General features: G+C 40.4%; 1 protein-coding gene and 1 long non-coding RNA gene across 2 annotated transcripts in view; one reads left to right on the top strand and one right to left on the bottom strand.

The window, feature by feature from the left end:
- LOC113464005 (uncharacterized) overlaps nucleotides 1–2,954 on the bottom strand; it is a 5,776-nt gene extending 2,822 nt beyond the window's left edge. The window contains exons 1-2 of the long non-coding RNA XR_003388837.1: nucleotides 2,757–2,954; nucleotides 226–470 (exon numbers count right to left, since the gene is read on the bottom strand). This is a non-coding gene — a long non-coding RNA (uncharacterized LOC113464005). The remainder of the gene's footprint in view (nucleotides 1–225; nucleotides 471–2,756) is intronic.
- LOC108622457 (dual specificity protein phosphatase 10) overlaps nucleotides 1–6,687 on the top strand; it is a 61,330-nt gene that overhangs the window by 5,807 nt on the left and 48,836 nt on the right. The gene's annotated exons all lie outside the window — the stretch shown is intronic.

Raw genomic sequence — 6,687 nt, forward strand, 5'->3', positions numbered from 1 at the left:
TTGTTCGGATCGGCGTAGCCAGCCTCCTCGATCCGTGTGGCGTCCGAAAGACAAAAAATAGGGACTTCTCAACAGTCAGTTCTCTTTGAAAATAATTTAATAGTCAACAAATATGTTTTCCTTGAGTCATTATTTATTAATTCACGTATGTCTAATAAACCTAATCAGAAATAATGTCTAAACCACTGTTCCAAACAGCTGCATTTACTTATTCACTGTACGTACAATGAAAAGAGCAACGATTCTTCTTTGTATCTTCTTTTCTTATTACTAGCAGCATTCTTGGACACGTAGTAGCTTGTAACACTTGCCGCTGGAACGATAACGCACTGTGTACACGTTTCAGGCTTGCGTGTAAACACGTGTCTTCGCGCTATCAACCTGACGTCATCAGCTGTACAGATAATGAAAGAATGGATTCGGTGGTTACGTCCTTCCTATCGGGCGGTATTAACATTTTTTATGTAAATCTGTAAACGGAATAGAGATCATAAATTATTTATAACGTTGCATTAAATCAAGCGACGGTGACAAGCAACGGCGAGAATCCTGATCAGATTCAACGTTCGGTAAAAATGATTTGCTTAGATAAGCATTGCCGTCGAGTTTTATAGAAGTTGATTTTTCAAACGAAGGATTATCGTTCCGTTGTGCTGTGAATAAGTCGAGAAATGGTTGTATTGGAACCGGATATACTGAGACTGTTTGCAGGAAAACGTTTATTACCGAGAAACGGAGCACCGTAAAAATGTTAGAGACGTATCACGTCATTACTCCCCTGCTTCTCTTCATACTCTGTTCCCCAGATGTTTCTCGCCATTGAATAAGGATTCTAAATCAATTTATTCTTCAATTCTTTGTGTAATTTCGTATAGTCACATTTAATATCCGTATTCTTCGATCGGATACAAACCTTCCATTTTATTATGTGTATAGAATATTGTATAACGGATACTGGAATTATCGTCTTATCTGGTAGAACAGATTAATCAGGAATCTATGAGTGCAACAAATAAGCGATGTGATTGATCGATAAGACTTGGAACAAACAAAAATCTAAACGAGTCGATGACACAACTGAGTGCCTAATTTTTCGTACGATATCCAATTTTTCCTTTGAGTCAAATAACAAAAGGAAATCACTCATTAACATCTAATCATGTATGAATGACGTACCCAAGTTGATAGAAGAAATACGAACAGTTCTGATAAAATGATATAAAGAATACTTCAANGTGTAATTTCGTATAGTCACATTTAATATCCGTATTCTTCGATCGGATACAAACCTTCCATTTTATTATGTGTATAGAATATTGTATAACGGATACTGGAATTATCGTCTTATCTGGTAGAACAGATTAATCAGGAATCTATGAGTGCAACAAATAAGCGATGTGATTGATCGATAAGACTTGGAACAAACAAAAATCTAAACGAGTCGATGACACAACTGAGTGCCTAATTTTTCGTACGATATCCAATTTTTCCTTTGAGTCAAATAACAAAAGGAAATCACTCATTAACATCTAATCATGTATGAATGACGTACCCAAGTTGATAGAAGAAATACGAACAGTTCTGATAAAATGATATAAAGAATACTTCAATTTCTGTTTTTGTTTTTATATAACGAATTTTAATAATTATTCTCTCCATTGATTATTGAATCTTCTTTATCTGATCTTTCCTTCGACAGATAAAGTGAAGTAGAACAGAAAAATAGAATAATGTAATTATTTGGATGAAGGCAAGAATAACAATATTTGAAATGATATTTCTGCGAAAATCTGGGCTGAAAAAACAATTTACGTCTTGAGGCTAGTTTACCATAACGATTTTTACTCCTTTTTCTGATGTAAACAACTTTCATTAAGTAAACTTGATCCAAGTTTACCTAATAGAAGTCACTTTTAAACTTTCACTGATTAACACGAGAAATGAAAACGAGAGAATCGATCCAGTTTATTTAGTCAGGAATGAAGGAAAATTGTACGAAACACTACTCCCAGTTCTGCGAATTTAAGTATTGACCTTCGATTTTAGCGTGAAACGACGATTATTTTTGCATCGAAAATTATACTGGTTATTGCGATTTTCGCGTCGCGAAAATATTGATTTGTAAGTTTAGTAAGTTGAAATTGAGAGAAACGCACTAATACATTAACATCGTTAATCGTTAGTTCTTGGAATTTGATAGAAAAACAGTGCTATGTGATAATTTTTTGTTTTTCATTTATTTACTTAGTTTGTTAAATATCGAGCGATTCTTCCCATTACAATAACAATTTGTTTTCTCCTTGAGATCTCTTTTGTCTGATGACTGCACTGACGATTTTTATGCAAAACAAGCATTAGTGACGTCAGTTTGCAATGCAGTATAGATAGGAATTTGTTTTGGTCTCGTTTTTGATAATTTTCTGTATTATCAACGAATACAGAAAAATGCAACACACATGCAGATTATTGTATAAAATTATATACATAAAAAAGGGATGTTTATAAATAACGAAAAGATAAAACTAAAAATAATACGAACGTAGTAAATAAGAATTACAAACATACTGGATTTTAATAGATTAAATCAATTAATCATATTCAATCATGCAATTCCATAGCGACTCATAATTGATAGGTGCATACTTAGACCGAGCATAATGCACTCTTAACTAGTCGTTATATAACAACAGCTCGATAGCTGGAAACGCAATTTCTATCGATCCAATCAAATGCTTCACGCGACGGGGTTAACATACCTTAGAAGTTGCTACGATTAAATGGTCGACCATCTCGCGAGTTTATTTTCGCGATATCGCTCTGTTATCAATGGAAAATTCGCCGTCAACCCTCCCGAAAAAAAAAGGAAGAGTTGGCGTGTGCGCGCGTTAACAGCGTCGTCGATGACTCATTGGCCGTTTCTCAGTCACGTGTAAGTACGTGTCTCCACGTGCGTGTAACTGGTTCTTCTGAGTGTGCGTAATCGTTGCACACACAGAAGAACGATATGCAGTGCCGTACGCTATCGTGCTCGGTGCAATTGATCAAGAAAAAAGACGAAATTTGAAGTAATGCTTGTTGAGGTCTCAGCCTTATCCAACCGACATGAATCATAGCAACTCTACACTTATCTGTCGATAGTAATATAGTAATTATTTAATTATTGTACGTCATTAATCGTTTCATTTCATTGTTGGTTTCATTTTTAAACACGGAAGCGAACGAAGAATTCAAGCGTTGTGTGCAAAAGAAATTCACAGGAGGATCGTTTTAATCGTCGGTGAGGTGGAATCAGCGAACAGAACGTCGTGTCTGTTCGAGTGTATTTATTTATTCGAAATACACGTGTTTCTATTAATACGCGTTCGGTGGGTGTAGACTCGCTAAGTAGCTACTAATTTTTGCTACACGCGTTCGAGAAAAAAAATTCACGTGGGGCTATTAAAAACGCGGTTCACGTGAAGAGCCGCGTGAAATACTTCGTAAAATTGTTTTTGCTTTTAATGGAACCGAGGCATGTTCTCTGTCGTCAAAACGAAATTAGTTCTGTCATCTACTGTTATTAATGATGAAAGGGTCTTCGACCCTGTCGCGTGGTTTCGTAACAGGAAACTTAACAACGAACGCTACCGAAATAACCAGTCATCGCTCGTTGAAGAATTTTATTTGCACGCTCGCTCAATCGTCGCTTGTGATTATTTCGATGCTTATCGAGCAGCTCGACGATCCATTTAGGGCAAAGAATTAACAATGCGTCAGATTGTTCAGAAAATCATATACGTACCTGCTCCGTTAAGCGCGCGCGAGTCGTCCCGATCCCGATGTCTCTTTACCCTCGCTCGCTCACTCACTCACTCACACACCCGCGCAAAAACTCGTACGCGCTTCACTCACTCACACAGCTACGCGGTGGCCTCGCGTGTGTACTCGTAGATCGCGAGCGAGTGGCGGCTAGCCGCTCAGTCTCAGCTTGTCGGCGGCCGTGAACGGATCTGTCGAGCACGCTCGGTCGGTCACACGCGACGGTAGCACACGGATCGTGTTTACTTCCGGTCCTGTTTCCCGCCTCCCACCGACCGTCCGCCCCCGCCGTGGTACCGCAACCGGAAATGTTGACGAAACGAGCCGGGCACCGGGGACGTCGCACCCGCGTGCCAACGTTCTCCTGAACTTCCTCGTTCGCGTAACCGAGGATATCTTTTCCTCTTCTCTTCCCCCTGACGATACCTCTCACACTTCATCCGCCCTCTTCTCGTAGCCATATACCGCTGATCTATAAAAATCCTATATAGTTCATCTCTTCTCTGTTTATCATTTCTTCCCGTCCTTGTTTCTATCCCCGATTCGCGACGCGGTACCGGTTGCGTCCTCGAGGGCAACGCGCTTCCCCAAACGTAAACCGGTGAGGAAGTGGTTCGGTTCCATGCGGTCGCACGTGGATTATCGCCGGCCGTTATCGGGACACAGGAGTGAACGGATTGGTGAATAGCCGACGACGAAGACGACGACGACGACGGTGCGTCACCGGCCCGCGAGCCGGCTGTTAGTTTCGTCGTAAAGGCGAACCGGTTCGCGACCAATCGGGCAAGGTAGGTGCCATCGGCGACGTATGAACACGGGAACCGATCGTTCAGATCTATTTTATGTACTTTTCTTAACATCGTCATTCTTCCCTTGACACAATGATAGAAAATCGTTAGCCAGGCAACGAGAAATCAATGTTCAATGGGGAACATTATGATCGCAGCCTGACTTATGGTTGACAGACTGTAAATCTTTTTGAAATATTTTTTATTCATTTAGGCTCGCGTTTGATAGAAATGATTATGATTGACTTCTAGTTAGAATCTTTTAAGACGGTCGGCTCTTTCCTCTAATTGGACTGGATTGCCAATAGTCATCCGAATGTAATTGCGACTGTAACCCGGATGGTTGAGGTCATTTTCGATAGCTGCGAGTTAGGCTGCCTTTCAGGTGACAGTGTTACGAAATCATGTTCCTACTTTTTCTCAAGCTTTTTATTCCTTGGGTTTGTGTAAAGAGACGCGTGAAGAATGAGAGAGTTCGGAGACCGTCTTTCAGGGAATGAGTGATGAAAGTGGGTTGTGTTAAAAGGTTGGAAAAACAGAGATTTCACCTAAAATCTGTATACACGTGAAATCAATCAGCAAATAATGTTAGATTCGTCTAAAGCATATGTTAATGAAATAAAAGAATAATCGATTACTTTATGCAACTATTTTTATTATTGTCTAATTAATAAATAAAGTTAACACTCGTATGAAGCTTTAATATCAATAAATCTAATTAATGCAAATTTCGTTCATGCCCAATAATTCTGATAATTCTTGATAAAAGAAAAGTATATCAACAAACGAATATTAAGAAGTATCAGTGATCCAGTTTTCTCCATTCCTCTGAGATCTATTGAATGAATGATTAAGCAGAGCTGCTGTTCGTTTAAGTTTATTGGAAAAGTTGAATCGCGTAAAACCGAGAGGAGCCGCGAAACGGAGGCAGCAGGTGCTGGCGCTACACCTGTCCTAGAGAGTTCGGGCCCAGGTTGCCCGTTCGCTCGCTCGCTCGCTCGGAGCGTCGAATTCCACAGCGTTTACTCATTCCAAACAACGAACCCTGAAGACTCGCCGGGGCCGAGTCGAAGCAGCGAAACTCTCTCTTGGCGGCGCTGTCGACCACAGCCGTCGCGTCGTCGCAAGGAAAAAGAGAGAACGAGCGAGAGAGGGACCGGGCCAGGGCAGCCTCCTCACCTTCTAATATTAGTCGGCTGACTCATTCGGCTTCGATCCTCTACTACGGTGTACGTCGTCGTCGTCGTCGTCGTCGCGACGCACGGCGTCGTTCGAGTCCGTTGCCACGGCATTGACACGAAACAGCACCGCTACTGTCAGCGTTCAACATCAGATTCAATTGTTTTCTGATAGAATTTTTTATATTGGTACTTTAATTAAAAAATGTACGCTGTTTTCGAAATTTTAAAAATTTAAGGATTTTTTATATACAAAGATTGTAGGACGACTCGGTGGTAATTTTGTTTAATCAAGGATTGCCGAGTAAATTACTCTTTGGTTTTATTATTCAGCATGTTTGCGCACTGCGTAACCTCGTCTGATCAGATAACGGATACGGCGATTGCACCCATAAAATCAAAACATGCTCCTCTTAACTTAATCCTCTCGAGTCTGAATGTCAACACGACTCTTCTTGCATTAAGCTGCATATTTTTTGCAATTTTTATGCAAGTTGAAAAATCGAATTCAAGTTAAGATTACAAATATTTTCTACCCGCTCTTGCGTGAACAGAGGCTCGAAATATACGTCGTTCATCGATCTTCGAGAACGTCCTCGCGTCTCGCGACGGGCTGAGCGAAAAAGGGGTTTCGCAGGATCGTTTAGGCATCACGTAACGTCTAAGTTAGTGCACCGGCCGTTTCGTAATGTTTCAGGACCATTGGTCGTCGCCCAACTTCCAAATTAGAATAGTCTTCTCTTACGCGACAATGGCACGGTGAATCTGATGAATACCTCAAAGGTGTCTTAGTATACATGCATGTAGCCGCGGTGACCAAGAGGACAGTCCTTTATTTTATTCTTCACCCCTCTAGGTTTCTCTAAAATAATCATTTAGTCCATTGTGTTGTGAATTCAGGCAATAATTCGAATACTAAATAC

Source organism: Ceratina calcarata, unplaced genomic scaffold (genome assembly GCF_001652005.2).
Source record: "Ceratina calcarata isolate Rehan_Ccalc_2016 unplaced genomic scaffold, ASM165200v1 scaffold222.2, whole genome shotgun sequence".
NCBI classification, from domain to species: Eukaryota; Metazoa; Arthropoda; class Insecta; order Hymenoptera; family Apidae; genus Ceratina; species Ceratina calcarata.